The sequence below is a fragment of the Zonotrichia albicollis genome, chromosome 4, assembly GCF_047830755.1.
Source record: "Zonotrichia albicollis isolate bZonAlb1 chromosome 4, bZonAlb1.hap1, whole genome shotgun sequence".
Lineage (NCBI taxonomy): Eukaryota > Metazoa > Chordata > Aves > Passeriformes > Passerellidae > Zonotrichia > Zonotrichia albicollis.
In genome coordinates this window covers 72,649,282-72,665,006 of record NC_133822.1, presented here as the reverse complement: position 1 = coordinate 72,665,006, position 15,725 = coordinate 72,649,282, and the positions used below count along the sequence as shown (strand labels likewise).

General features: G+C 41.5%; 1 protein-coding gene across 1 annotated transcript in view; it reads right to left on the bottom strand.

The window, feature by feature from the left end:
- PDE3A (phosphodiesterase 3A) overlaps positions 1–15,725 on the bottom strand; it is a 205,044-nt gene that overhangs the window by 187,533 nt on the left and 1,786 nt on the right. The window lies entirely within an intron of this gene.

Here is a 15,725-nt window from a genome sequence, read left to right as displayed (position 1 = left end):
ACATGGAGCTAATTCACCCCTCCTGATTGAGTATTTCATTTACCTCAAGAAAGGCCAACAAGAGCTATTACATCCTACACAAAGAGCTCTCACTTTCCCTCCCTCTCAGCTTCCAAGAATCCCACAGAGATCTAGGACAAGCCTAACTCAGAAGACAGCAGGTCAGGGCTAACAATTTCAGTACACATCTCTGACCCAAGCAAGGAATAACAGTGATTTCTGTGGCTCTCCCACAATGCTATTTAAAATAAAAGTCAACACAGGATTAATCTGTCAGCATATTCATTCCTGGGGGATGCCAAATGCCCTTGTTGCCCATCCAGCTCAGCACAAACTGAATACATGACACACCTCAGAAGGCCAAGCCAGTAGTCTGCACAGTGTCCTAAAAGTAAGAAGACCAATACAAATGCTAAGCAAGATTAGCAGATGGGACACTGATTTGCCACTTAATATTCAAACACCAAAGAAATAAAAGACTTCAATGCTGGCAGCTGTGTGTGGAAGCATCTGACAAAACCACTTAATGATAAAACCTACTGGCCTGAGGAAACATTTTCTTGCAGCATTACTGCTCCCACAAATGACAAAAACGTTCGGGAGCAGAAGTAGAAGCATTGGTGAGGATGGAAGCTCTGAAATCTTACCAAGACTTAACAAAAAGAACTATTCCATCTCAGGAACCTGAGGAGCACACAGGGACTCAAATGCAAGATAGCAATTCCCTTTCCTGGCCAACAAGCCATTTGCAGGATATCAATGCCCTCTATGCAGAATGCTTTCCACTGCCTCCAGATCAGGGACAACCTAAGAAAAGTGGAGGTGAGCTGTCTCTCCAGGTTCTAAGCAACAGCTCATGGTGAAGATTTTTACCCTGGCAAACATAAGGAGATATAAATTATCTTCTCATCCAGATAAGAATTTTTTTCCTATTTTCTTCTTTGTTTTGTTGCTGCTTTGATCTTCTGAAATGGTAGCAATTTCAGTAGCAGCACTAACAGCAGGCCTAAAAACTACACACATCCAAGAAGCAGAGGTAAACAAATAAAGAATAAGGTCTTGCTCTTATCTTGCAGCCCTAAAGGCTAATTTATTGCTTCCTATTTCAAAGCAGTGTGTGGTCACATCAGGAGTGAGCTTGGAATATCATGCTTGCTGGGAAAAATAACACACACATGGAAAAAGTACAAGAAACGTGCATGGATCAGTTAAAGATCTAAAACACAATATCCAAATGAACCAAAGGCTTAGGTCATCACAGTAATAGCTAAAACAAACCAGAACTTTTTTCAGTTACAGATTCAACAGGAACAATATATTACAAATTATTTCCAGGACAAAAAACTCTACCCACAAGCAACGAGCACATAAAGGTAGTTTTATTTATAAAAGATTTCTGTGTATACTGTGGATTATGCCATAAAGGAAGATGGGTTTTCTAGGCAGAAAATCTTACTGCAGCTGCACAGAGAAAAGCTTGGGCCTTAGCACACATTGAGCATCAAAACTCCTCTCCCAAGGCTGGTATCAAACATGTTATGAAAGAAACTGAATTCTGATTTCACGTCTTTGATACAGCTCCTTTCCAGCCCTCACACACTGTAAGTGAAAATTATTTCCCCTTCTTAGTAAACCACTTTGATTATAAGCACCATGTAATATTTTAATATCTATGGACATTTGGAGGCAGTGAAAGATCTCACAGCAAGGCTACCATTAAATCTTTGCTGAGGAACAAGAGGACACATCTGTGTTTCATTATCTTTGAAATAATTAACTGATTTTTGCATTATCAAAGTGAAAATTATTTTTTTTTCCTACTGTGAGAAAGTTTGGGAAAAGTCTTTAGTAATCTTCTGAAAAAAAAAAAAAAAAAGGTCTAGATTAGGCCAGACAAAGAACCAGTTCCCACAAAAGGCATGATGGAGCTATGCCAAATGTTTCTAAGAACAGAGCATTTTTTGGTTGTTTTTTTGGAGCCAAATTTCTTATGCCTCCATTCTCTCTTTTATGGGTATTAATAAGATTTCCACATAAATCTGTCTCTACTTAGTCATCCTCACCACTGTCAGACTCCAGAGCCCTCCAGGAGCAAGGACTGCCAACACAAATGTTTGTGATGTCACCCGAGCCACACCAGCCATGGCCCAGAACAAACAGGCCCAGAAGATGAAAGGTCACCACAACCCTATGGAGGGGCAAAGGATTAAACAATTAATAGATCCAGCATTAGAATTGCGAGGGGAGAGGTGAAATAACAGCAGTAATCACCTCAATGCATTTCTTGATTAACAAATGGAAAAGCAGTGAGCATCTTTCTGCAGTTAATACATGTTGTTAAGACAAACTTCACTAGTGGGAAATTTGGCCTGTGCCCATCTGAAACTGCCTTCCCATGCTCATCTCACATACTGTGACCAGAGCAAACCTGCCTTTGATGTATGGAAATTTCCTCCGAGGCATCAGTGAGTTTTTGCATTCAAGCTTTAGCATTTAGAGCCAGCCAACTCTATCATCCCTTAAAATCTGAGGTAGCATCTCCACAGACTGACACCCATGGGTGCATCTCTCTGCTTCAACAAACACACACACATCTATCTCCCCCTACTCTAAAACAATCAAAAGCAAAAGCAAAGAAACAACAACAACATCACCAGATGCTGGCTGAAGGGAAAGTAGTAAGATAAGCTAAGGAAAAAAAAAAATCATCTCACCAGACAAAACTGCAGTCATTCTTGGGTGGTCACTCACAGACAAGCATCAAACAAATCTAATTCACTTTTCCTAACATGTAAAAGCAGAATCAAGTGCCCAAAGCCCACCCTTGTGTTGTTTGGCCTCTCTTTCATGAGAGAGGAAAGGGGGACCAGATTTGCAGGACTAGAAGATAGGGAATGAGGCAGGAAAAATCAGCTCATTGATGTAAGTATTCCTAGATCAAAAAAACTTTCTGGCCATTCAGAAGAGTGGTACTGAGGAAGCTGTCAACTCAAATCATGTAGCCATCAAGAGCATGACCTTTAAGTTTGCTTTTTATTAAATAAACACATGGAAAAAGAAAACAAACCTGAATACAGCTAAGAAGCTAGATAGCTAAAATTTCATTAAAACCATCTGTGACTGCAGATCCAAGCGTCCAAAAGATAGTGTATGACATAATTATGCTTACAAGCACTGACTCACTGGTTTAGATAGCAATGCATTAAGATCACAGGAAAGATACTCCCTGGGCTATCAAGTTTCTCCCTAAAGTTCTCATCTCCTTAACCTGCTATTATAAATGATTAAGACAACCTGATTTTTACTTTCATCTCAGTTCTAAAAACCTTAACTGAATAAAAGAGCCAGAGCCCCCAGGCCAAGTTCTCATGAGTGCACTGAATGACAGCAAAGGAAGCTGTTTCATCATATCTGAGGATTTTTTGGGCTGGGTTTCTTTCAGTGCATATCAGTCAATTTTGCAATACAGCGACTTCAGCTTAAAAATCAATGTTTTTCTCAGCATGACATCACCACTTGCATTTGAGAAGAGACAACATATAAAGCAGATCTGAACGTGAAATAAGCACATATTATTGCAGCTGGAAGAATTTTACCATTTCTTAAACACAGATAAGTTGCAGTTTCCAAAAGAAAAACAAAATCCAAAGGTCTAAACACGACACCATGTCTAGGCATGACAATATGATAAATATCCAGAATTTTAGATTTTGAGTTTTCAAAAAGTTTGCTCAAGTGGCAGATCACAGTCGGGAAGTCTTAAAGTTCATCTTAAGGATCTTCTTTTTCATCTATGCATAATACAAAAGGAAAAGATCATTCTAGATCCAAGGATGAGGGCAGCTACAATATTGAAATGAAAACCACTGAAACTCTACCTCAGTCACTATTATCACAAGTTCATACTATCCATAGGAACATCACACATTTCAGGGTTAGATTTACACACCACTCACAGCAGAAGAGAAAGCTGAAATAAAGATTGGATAGCTTTGATGAGACGAAGGGGATAGACAATCTGTCTTTACTGCTTCACTTAAAAATGCTCAGGAGCTCTCCAAGAAACATTTGTGTTTGCCATCTCTGCCTCACCACAGCAGATGCATCCAGCAAGCCAGGTTTAGATGTCCTCAATTTCAGTTAAGCCCTGGTTTCTCAGATTTCCTCTGAGCTGGCCCTGATTCCAAAGTGCCTGGCCAAGAGGAAAGGACCAAGGATCCAAGGCTTAGATCCCTGAGAGGAACTGAAGCTGGAATATGTGATGGAGTGCTGGCACCCCAGTCCAGCTAATTGTTATGCTGTTAGCCCGTGCTCCTCTGTGACCCTGCTCGACACAAACACAGCAGGCTCAGCAGGAGTCCGCATCCTGGATTCCATGGCCCACAAGTCAGTTTGCAGTCCCAACAAAGCACAGGCAATATTTCTCTTCTCACTGAGCAGATTTCTTACTGTGGTCACTGTAATGAGGCACAAACAGAGCCCATGCTGCCTGGAATGATGAGATTGCACACACCTATGGATACACCTGCCTGCTCCTAAAGGTTTCTTGCTTCTCCACAATCCACAGGAAAGATGAATGCTCTGTAACTCTCAGCAGCAGAAGCCTGCTGGAAGGGTTCAGGCTCCCTTTCCACCCTTATCCCTCTTTTAGCTTCCAAACCATCCTCACAGTTCCACTCCTCACATGAAGCACAGCATTAAATCCTTTAATAGAAAATGTTTATTCATTTGCAATTTTTTGTAATCAGTAGACAATTAGGGCTGCATTTAAGAATGGCACTTACAGACACATTAAGCTGGTTTTAAAAAAAACCAAACCCTCAGTAATGGCATATGAATTAACTTGAAACATTTCAGCTCAACAAAAATGCAGTGACTTTCAGGGAACTGCTTTAATAAACAACAAATATAAACTAGTCCACATCTTCCCAGAGAACTGCTACATAGCAGCAACAACATATCCACTACACCTAACAAGAGTTTTGCCAGGTAAAGCTCATTGTGCTTAGCTGCAAAAATGCAAATCGCCTATTTTCTCCAACTGGTCTTATCATACTTCTCACCAGCCAGAGCTCCACACTGAACAATTGTCACAGCACATGTCACAGCTGAAATACCCGTAATACACAGAGTGTCAGCACAGAGTTTCAGAAAGCTCAAACCCAAACAAAATAACACCTTACCTCATCAGAAGGCTTCAGGCATCTGCTCATACAGAGTAGCACGTTTTCACTCCAGCAGGCTGCAGCATCTGCCCTCCCTGTCCCCCAGCCCAGGCTTTTGTGCCCTGCTGCTGATGCCCTGCACCTGTGTGCCCTCTGTGCCCTCGTTACTGTCAATGCTGCTCACCTGTGGGCACAGCTGGGGCCAGTTGGGGATGATGGGGCACAGCCCACCCCAATCACCACTGACTCTGTGCCTACACCTAAAGGAAGCTGCAGTCTCATTTTAGCTTCACACCAAACCTGCAAAATTTATCTTTAATGAACACTTACGAAATTCAGTTTAAACAAGGGAACAAATACACAAACTTGGGATGGCCACACAAATAATTTTAGGAGTTAGTGCAGAAAGCAGATTGTGATTCAGGACATCCAAACTCTCTCCTCTGCTTGCTGCATGACCTCAGACAAGAACGCTGTAATGCTGCTCATTCTCTTAATATTTCTGTACAAACAGCCCCTTCTTCGTGCCCCCAGGAGTGGCTCCAGTTCAGGCTGCACTGGGACCTGCCCAGCTCCTCCTGCCCAGCCAGCCCTGTGCTCCACATCACAGCTGGAGCCAGCAGCAAGGCAGCCCAGGGACACCTGAAAAGCATCTTTATGGCTTTCACTTCTAGAACAGACTTGTGGCACCAGTCTCCAAATTTAACACTGGAATGTATCATTTGTAAGATATATGTGGTAATCTGTTGATTAAAATCACTACTCAAGTGTTTACAAATAATTGCACAACTTGGCATACATTTGCACATCAAGAAAGAAGAAGAAATATTTAAAGAATAGAGTTAAAAGTCAAACAATAGTTGCTAAAGCTTGCATATTAATAAACAAGCCTGCCTGTGGAAACATCAGGAAATATGATTTAATACCCAGAAAGAACCCTGTCATATGTAACTCAGGCTTGCTGACTGTGCTGTCAGAGTCAAGCAAAAACACCATCCCTCTCAACTGCACAATACTAATTTGTGTATATACATACATTCATATATGAACATTTACATAGATGTCAATATGTGTGTGCACACATCTATAAAAACACGCTACAAGGTGTCAGGTGACATTTTCAGCAGCACAACAAATGTTAGCTTTGAATTTCTTTCTTTAAAATAAGAAAAGGAATTGTTAGCTGTTAAAAAAAAAATAAATTAAGAAGCTCTCATTGGATTTTAGGATGTGAACATAGCTCCTTCTGCACTAAGGACTGAACTGAAAGGATCACCCAGTTACCCTGGAAGGGGTGAAAACAGCAGAGACAGGAGGAGGTGACCTACTAACCTTTACAAAAAGAATTTTAGAAAAATAGTGTTTTTAACAAACCTTCACTTGTTCAACATGAATTTTAAAATATCACTGAGTGAGAAGGTGAAGGTATCCATTGTTTCACAAGAGGCAGGCTGCAGCTCAGCACAAGCATTCCTGTAACAATCCCAGTGACAAATTCCAACTAAAACTCCAGCCACATGAAACATTTTCCCAGTTATCTTGCAATTATAGATGCACCCAAACACATTGAAGCTCCTTATCAACACCAAATACAGTGATCAGACTTTGCCAAGAGTAACCTATAGTTAGCACTGCCAGTACAGCTGAAGAGATGCACCAGAGAATTCAGTGCAGCATCCAATAGGTTTTGCCTTTCAAAGGTGAGTTTTGGGGGAAGGACTTCAGCATTACCAACACAGAAATAGTGGTAGATGCATTGGGGGGGTGGGTTTGTAGAGGAAATGAAGCAGCAAAATGGAAATCCCAGTTAGATCTGTCTGCTGGTGAGCTCAAACACGCATCAATAAGAAAAAAAGAAAAGGAGAAAAGGGGAAGAGAAGCCAGGAAGGGAAAGAGAAGAAAGAAAACAAAAGGGAAAAAAATTCTCTCAAAAGCACTTGAAAGTGCATTCACAGAGGCAAGGGTAGACAGTACACAAGGCTGTGCAGCCCTTTTTAATCTCCACTTTCACACACAGCTCTGCACCTTTCCACAGCTGTCATCTCAACTGAGAGTCAACAGTCCAGCACAGATGGGGCTTCACAAGTTTTACTCTGCAAGCAACAAAAAGCTTGGGAGAGCATATCTAGATTTCTGCCCACAAAGTGGAGTAAAACTTGCTTGGATGTGGCTTTTCAGCCCATGCACAGCCCTCAGCCACATTTCAAGGTAAATTTGGGGTGTATGTATTTGCCAAGAATCAGTATTTTCACCTAACATCAGTAACAAAACAGATGAATGGTCTGCCTCTCCTTTACGGCATTGAACACAAACATGCGTGGATTTATTTAAAACCATACAGTAAAAGTGGAAGAGACTCCAAGTATCTGTAGTCCAGGGTGAGGAGCAATTTAGGTTATGGCTGGTGCCTGGCAGCAGCTCCAGCACACAGAGATGCCAGCAAGGTATCATCAACCTGCTGGGAGTGCAATAGTTCAAAAAACAATTAACCTTCACCGCTCATATACTCCATTCTTTCCCTGGCTGGAATTCATTTCACAACTGTGCTTATGGACAAATTTACTGAGAAATCAGTCAGAAGGATGCTGCTCAGAATAAGTAATGTTCAGTTTTGAAGTTCAGTTATAACTGATACCCCACAGTATTATGATTTACTCAAAGACAACCAGGAACAAGAAGCTTTTTTAAAACAAAAAGTAAACCCATCAACCCTCAGTGACTTGATCCTCAAAACAGAGCAATAGTTTTCCAGCAGGCCTCATCATATTTATATTTCCCACAGCTTTTAATGAAGCTGAGATATTTCTAAGAGGACCAACCAGTCTGAGAGGAAGAGTTGCTTTTTTTAAAGTGTCAGCAGGGAGTGCCTCAGGACTTCAGCAGCCATCAGAAAAAGCATCATGAGAATATTTGAAAAGCACCACTCCTACAGAGTTAGGCAGACAAAAATCTCATTAAAAAAAAAAACAAAAAACAACAAAATGACGCAGAATGTAATTTTATTTTACTTTAAAATCCAAACCAAAGCATAAATCTTGGTACCAAACAAAGCCAACTCCAGCAACCTACAAAATACAAAAGTCAAATAAACCACTTTAACCCCACATATTTTACTGGAGGATTGGGGGTGTTAGCCAAGGAGGCCTCAGCTATGCTCTGAGCTATTTCTGATATGTGGAGGTTTTGTAATTTTCCAGCCTTCTGCAGGGGCAGGAGGAGAGCCTTTAACTGTATTGATGCCCATAAATATCTTCTCCCTAATTTTTTTTCAGTAGTTAATTGCAGTAAAAGTACAGAGAGTTGTGCAGTGATAGGTCCAGATAAAGCAGTACAGTCACTAAAGCACAGAGTGAGCAAATGGGAACTTTCTTCCTAACTAGTATCAGATTTAGAAAAAAAAAAAAAAACAAACAGTTTTTCTAATCCCCAAACTGTTTGGCATCAGAAACTTCACACATTTCAATAACTAATAAATACAAATGTCTAAGCTGGAAGAACTTCGTTCGTACCTTGCGGCATGCACGTGTTTTCCATGACCAGTGTCTATTTCTATCTCACACAATCAGACTTCTTCATAGCAGCTTAAAAAGAAAAGGTTTGGGGGGAATTTGTTTGGAGGTTTGAGGGGAATTTGTTTTGAGGTCTGGGGATGGGTTTGTTTTGGTTTGTTTTCCAGATTCCTTTCTATTCATTTTTAGGCAAACTCATCAATACCCGTCAGTCAGATCAGGTTTTATGTACAATTTCAGTCCCTTCTCAGATGAGGCTCAGAAGTTTGGGCTATCTGTGGATCCTAATGGTTCTGTATGTCTGACCCAAACTTGATACACCAGTCCATACCATGCCTTCACTAACCCAATTTCATTTTAAAACCTCCCGCACACAAAACCTTTTCAGTGACCAGCATTGAAGTGACCAGCACATTTCCAGTGGCCAGCTGACACAAAATCCTTTTCTTGACAGGTTCAATAATGAACAACGCCATTTCACTGACCAAACACTTATAACCACCAGTATCTTCCCTGTGCCCCATATTTTCCCTTCTGCTCAGCAGCCCTTGAGGTGGCTCTATGAAAACATCCATCCATCCATCCATGTTCAACAGCAGTGAAGGACCATTTGTCCCATCAGCACATCACACAGAATCACAGACAGGCTGGGCTTGGAAGGCACCTCTGGAGATCTATTAGTCCAGCCCTTCTGCCCAGCAGGCTCAGCTGGAGCAGGAGACACAGTGGTGGCCAGGCAGGCAGGTTTGGATCTCCCCAGAGGAGGTTCTCCAGCCTCTCTGGGCAGCTGTTCCAGTGCTCAGTGCTTCTGGCTCACATTCAGGTGGAGCTGGCTGTTTCAGTTTGTGCCCCTGCTCTGGCACTGGGCTCTGGTCACTCACCCTTCAGACATGTGGGTGCACTGATAAGATCCCTCTCAATCATCTTTTCTCCAGGCTAAACAGGCCCAGCTTTCCCAGCCTTTCCTCCCAGGAGAGATGCTGCAGTGCCCTCATCATTCCCAGAGCCCTGTGCTGAACCTCCCCCAGCAGTTCCTTGTCCTTCTTGCTCTGAGGAGCCCAGAATGGGACAGCGAGCCGCAGCTGTGGCCTCGGCAGGGCAGAGGACAGGGGGACATCCTGCTTTTCAGGCGGCATCTCCAGTTCCATTTATAAATGCTACACAGAGTCAGGACGTTCCGCACCGGGCCGTGCCACCGCTGGAGCGGCAGCGGCGGGGCAGCTCCGGCACGGGCTGAGTTAAGGACCACGGACAGATTTTGTGGATGATGCTCCGTGCCCGGCTTGGCTCTCGTGCCCTCTAGGGGGCCGCGCCCGCCAGCGCCGGCACCGCCCGCCCGCCGCGGCAGCGACCGGAGCCGCCCTCATCACCACCACCATCATCATCATCACCATCATCCATCATCATCACCAGCGCCACGAGGGACTCGCGACAATGACATGCACATACACACAGGGAGAAGAAAAGCGGCTCAAACCCTTCATTCAAAATAAATAAATAAATACGAACATACATAAAAGAAGCCAAACCGGCTCAAACCCTTCATTGTAAATAAATATATAAATAAATAAATACAAACATACATAAAAGAAGCCAAACCGGCTCAAACCCTTCATTGTAAATAAATATATAAATAAATAAATACATACATTAAATAAGCCAAAGCGGCTCAAACCCTTCATTACAAAAAAATAAATCAATAAATAATCGAAGCCAAAGCTTGACAAAGGGGTAGAGCACATCCTCTCCCCCCAGCCCCAGCAAATCTCCAAAAGCCGCTCAAAGCCTTCATAAAAAATAAACAAAATAAATAAATAAACTAAAGAGGCCAAAGCTTGACAAAGGGGTAGAGCACATCCTCTCCCCGCAGCCCCAGTGAATCTCCAAAAGAGCTCGGAAGGAAAAGCGCTGATACTCCACCCACAACTTAAAACTCAGACAGATATCACATTTCATGATATTTTTTTTTATTACTTACAATATAAAGAATCGATGCTACCACTTGGAGCAGGGCTTAAAGCAAAACTTGCTGCAGGACTTAGAGCGAGACAACTTGAGCACAAAAAAACTCCATGAACAAACAAAAAGCAACAAAACCCCACAAACACACACACAAACAAAAAAAAAAAAAGACAACCAACTAAAAAAAAAAAATCCAGGGAAAAAAATAAAAAAAGAAAACCAACCCCACCACCTTCCTCCTGAAACCTGAAAAACTACATAGTCCAAGTGAGAGGTGTGACACCCTGACTAACACAGAAGAGACTTTCAGGAAAGTGCTTGGTAATTGATAAAAAACTTCTTCAAAACCAAGCAGAGGAAAAAACAATTAAAAATCCCTCCACAAAGTAAAACACGGCTTCCACTTTGTTATCTGAATCTGTACATTTCTTTCCTTATCTGTGAAGGGATATGCTACAAGCTGTACATCTTCCATCAGATTGCCTGGGTAAATCACAGCAACTGCCTCAAAGCTTTACTTGCAGCAGTGTTCCTTTCATTCTCAAATAGTTCAGGAGGCACTCAGTTCATCCCCATTCCAAGCCCTGCGGTTTGCAGACACCAGAACCCAGCAAACCTTTTCACTTCCAGGCTGAGATTATTTCTTTATATTACTTTTTTTTTTAAAAAAGCCCAAGCACTATTCCTTCTATTTGCAACACTCAGTCTCCCACAAAAAACAGCTGGAATGCAAGAACACTAGCAGCAGATTAGGAGAAATTCATGCAAATGTCACAGTTAACGTCCAAAACATCATGTGTCACTGTTTTTCCCCTCCAACCCCCAACAAGCTTCTCAAAACACATTTCATACACAGGGTCACTGTTCTGGCTGTTTATTTAATTAACATGACAACCCAGAGTACACAGGATTTCTTTCAGTTCCCCAGCTTTGCATTTTCACACTTCAGGCAGAAAGAGCAGAAAGTCACTACTGTACTTTACTTTTTAGCCAATATACCATAATATACATTTCTTGATTTAACCAATTGACAAAAATAGAATCTAAGCCCTTGGTGAGAGTCTCAGCAACAGTTTTAACATTTTTGCGAGGCTGAAAGAGAAATGAAAAAACCCAAGTGGAGCAGGTTTGCGTAAATGAAGCCATGCAAAAGAAAATAAAGCATTACGTCTGGAATCCCTGGGTGATTTTTCCTGGAGCCTTTCTTTAATATTTTACATGGTTGTGTTTCAGCAAGTCACCAGATGCCACCCCATTTAGAATTATAACTCTTCAGTATTCCTTAGTTTTTAGTGACCTAAATGGCAATGCCATTAAATCTTATCGGAGTAATTACAGCTCAATAAACCCTATTAGGAGGAGGTACACGGTATATAAAACCTCACATCTAATAGACACAAAGTTCAGTAGCTAAATTCAATCTGCCAGTCCCCTCTAAAATTTTAAATTTCTCTATGCTACACCCTGATCGCTCCCATTTTCAGGCCAAAGCACAGGATCTGTATTAATAAAAATTGGTTATAATATAAGGGAACATTTCCCTACTTTTTAAGGTAAAATGAGGAAGAACCAGCAAAGGGGAAGAAGTAACATATTCCTGGCACTACCAAAGCTGTCACTATATCAAACAATGAGAAGAGATAAAGCTTTAAGTTTTCCCTTGGAAACAAAAAAGGAAAACTGACAAATACATTTCTTTTTCTCCACTGTTTCTTAGATCTTATCACTGCAGAAATATCTTTGGCCATGTGAACTGTTACAGGATTGTCTTCTCAACTCCAGAGACAGGCAGTGATAACGACAGTCCTGCACACAACTTTCCCAGGCTGGGGCTGGCAACAGGCAGGGTTACTACCCAGAACCCCATGAAAAACAGTCAATTGAGGAAAAAACCCACTGCTGCTGCTGAAGGAAGGTAGACGAGTCTGGCACCAAGTTACCAGCCTGAAAAAATAGGAGAAAAGGGATGGGAAAGATGCAGCAGAATAAAACAAGTCTCAAAGCAACAGAAAATAAGTGATAGACCCTCAGATGTCCCTCGGGAAGGCAAAGAGCTTTCTTCTTCTCCTGCTGCCCAGAATAGAAATATATAAAGAAAACAGAAATAAAAGCGAAAGAGAAATACATAAGGAAAATGGGCAGAAAATCTGTCTGCCTTTGGAGGAAGAGCGCATGGGCAGGAGTTTGTACGTGGAGCAGCTGGCCTGGCAGTGGGGACATGGGAGAAGCTCCTCCACCAGGACTCAGCACCTTCTCTCACACAGGGCTGTGTCACCCTCTAGTTGGGGAACCAAAAAATCCTTCAGACTGTGTGCTGGACCCCTACCATCTCCTGACTAAGGTAAAACAAATAAACCCTGCAAAAGCAAATCACACTATTTGCAGCAGCTGCAAATAACGCATACTTGTAATAAATCCAAGGTAGCCGAAAGCTTCCCTAAACAAAACAAACAAGCAAAGCTTGAAAGCAAAATCAGGAGCGTTCAGCATGGTTTAGATTTGCCCAGCTACAACCTCCTGTGCAGCATTCTACCCACCAAGGCAAAACCATCCCCTTGGACTGCTGTATGTCTAGATTAACACATCATCAGAGGCACAAGCCTCAGAGCACATGGGCATTATAATGTTTGAATGGGAAAAAACAACACATACAACACACTTCTGCTCCCCTCCCTATCCCCACCAACCTCCTCTCTGCACTTTTAGGAAGAGATAAAAATGTTTGCAAAAACCTGGAGAAAAAAATCCAAAAGCCATCTTCTTGGTGGTGCTTTTGCATTTACTGAAAAAAAGAAAAAAAAAGGCATTTCTTCATTCATTCATTCGCTGTCTTATCCATCCATTCACAATTTTGCTCTGCATCCTCTTTCAAATCTGGCTGAGTGAGCCCTTTAAGGAGCAGCCTTGATGAAATCACAGGCAGACAAGACTCAGCTGGGAGCAAGATCAGGCACACACTCCTCAATGTGAGCTACACTCACACCAGGCTGGAAGCTTGTAATCCAAAGACTTGGCCGAAGTTGGGAAAGAGAAAGATCATATACAAAAAGCAACCTCAAAAAGCATAGAATTAAACTGAAAATGGGGCAAGAGCACTTTTAGCAACAACAGAAGGTTGCATCATGGTACCGCTTCAATTCTGGATGGTGGCATTTTAAATGGAAGTTTTTCTTTTCAAATTCCTTTTGGAAGTGATAAGATGCTAACACAAGGTGTGGTAATACAGTATCCATGTTGTCAGTTTGCAACTCCTGGTACTGTCCTTTACAATGCCTCACAGATTCACCTTCAAATTCTAGTAGAGAAGAATTCAGATTAAAATTGAGATGTGTGTGACTAAATAAGAAAAATTCAGAAATTCTAACTTTCATAGAATCTCGTATTAACAGAAAGAGTCAGATATGAAGGGAATTGAATTCTGGAAAAACAAAAGCTCAATTAAGTGCTCAGCAATAGGAAAGGTTACACGGGAGGTGATGGGAAAGATCATTAAAACTTTGCCTAATGTTACTCACGAAATTCAAGTACGTGTTTCAAAGCAATAAAGTGGATCTATTTCCTGATGAAAACTATTGGCAGCTCATAGATGTACAAACAAGACCAGAAACATCCAGAGGATGTTTTTTAAAAACAGAGGGGCAAGAGAAGGCCTGGTTTTCTTTCAAAGCCCTTATGTCTATTTTTAACATGTTATATTTAAAAACTGTCCTAAAGAAAAACATTTACCTATACTTTAAGTCTACAGGGAGCTGATTTTTGCTATAAACATAAACTGTGTTTGCTGTAAGAGAATGCCACTCTCCCATAATTTCTTCAAGGTCCTTACAGAGCTTTGTTTCAATTTTTCAATTTTCACTCACGCTAGGATTTATTTAAGAGCTTTTAGGGAGAGAAGTTCACATACACACAACCACACTGTGCTAAAAAAAAAAAAAACAAACACAGAAAGTCTCCCCAAACTCCAAAGTTATCATCCATTTCTAATCACATAGAGACACAAGCAATACCAGATCTCACTACTGATTAATAATGAGTGAGAACAAAAGAAAGAGAAATTTGCCAAAATCCTGCAGTGGGTGAAGGGAACAGTTGCAGGTAACTCCAGGCAAGCTCCACAGCCTGGAAGTGGGAATTGCTTGGGGCAAAGCTGGCCACTGTCCCCAGGTAATGCACCAGCAGGGAGGGAAAAGGAGTCTGCCTTGTTATCCATCATCAGTCCAACCTCCTGGTACATGCAGGAGATTTGAAGTTCCTCCATGAGAGAAGACAAGGACCATGGTCACTGAGTCCTGTCTCCAAATGATTACATTTAGAGATGTTAACTAAAAGGCTGCATTTATTGGAAGTGTGAAAGCAAGTGGAAAACATGTTTAAGACCTTACAAATGATTATTGTAAGAAACCACCAGAAATGCCTAGCTTCACCAAGTAAGCATAAACAGTTTTAATTTTGTGCCTTATTGTACTTACAGATTACTCTTACACCATTGCCTCTCAGTTCCTGCTAAAGTCAGAACTCGGTCAGTTTTCTACTTTTTCACACTGTATTTGTCTGTGGTAAATATTTACTTTACCTAAACAAAACTGTTAAATAAATAAGTACGTTTGTTGTAAAACAAGTCTCAAGTATGTAAGGTTGTCAGGAGCTCTTCTAAGAAATGTCAATACCAACCACAAAGGGATGTAATCAAACGATTTCCAGAAACACACCAGCCACCCACACCATATAGTTAGATATAGCCATTACTTGGAAAATACCTTGCTGCTTATCCAGCAAGCTACCTGAAAGAAAACCTTAGGTGTATGACAACACGCTTCACTTGATCACAGCCACAGAATCCTTTTCAACACTAGTTGAAAAAGAAAATTTAACACAGTTTGATACTTATTTCCCCCCCAGGTTTCCCTTTCCACTGCTCAGCAGAAGTTGCACTGACTTTCAAGACATCCAAGTGTCAAGTAATATTTTTGTGGGGCAATCTTAAATCTCAAAACAACTGATAAACCCTTCAAGCGCAGAACCAAGCCCACTTTGTGTCCGTGTCAGGGCTCTACACAGCTGTGCAGTAAAGATACCGGTGCCTGATTGC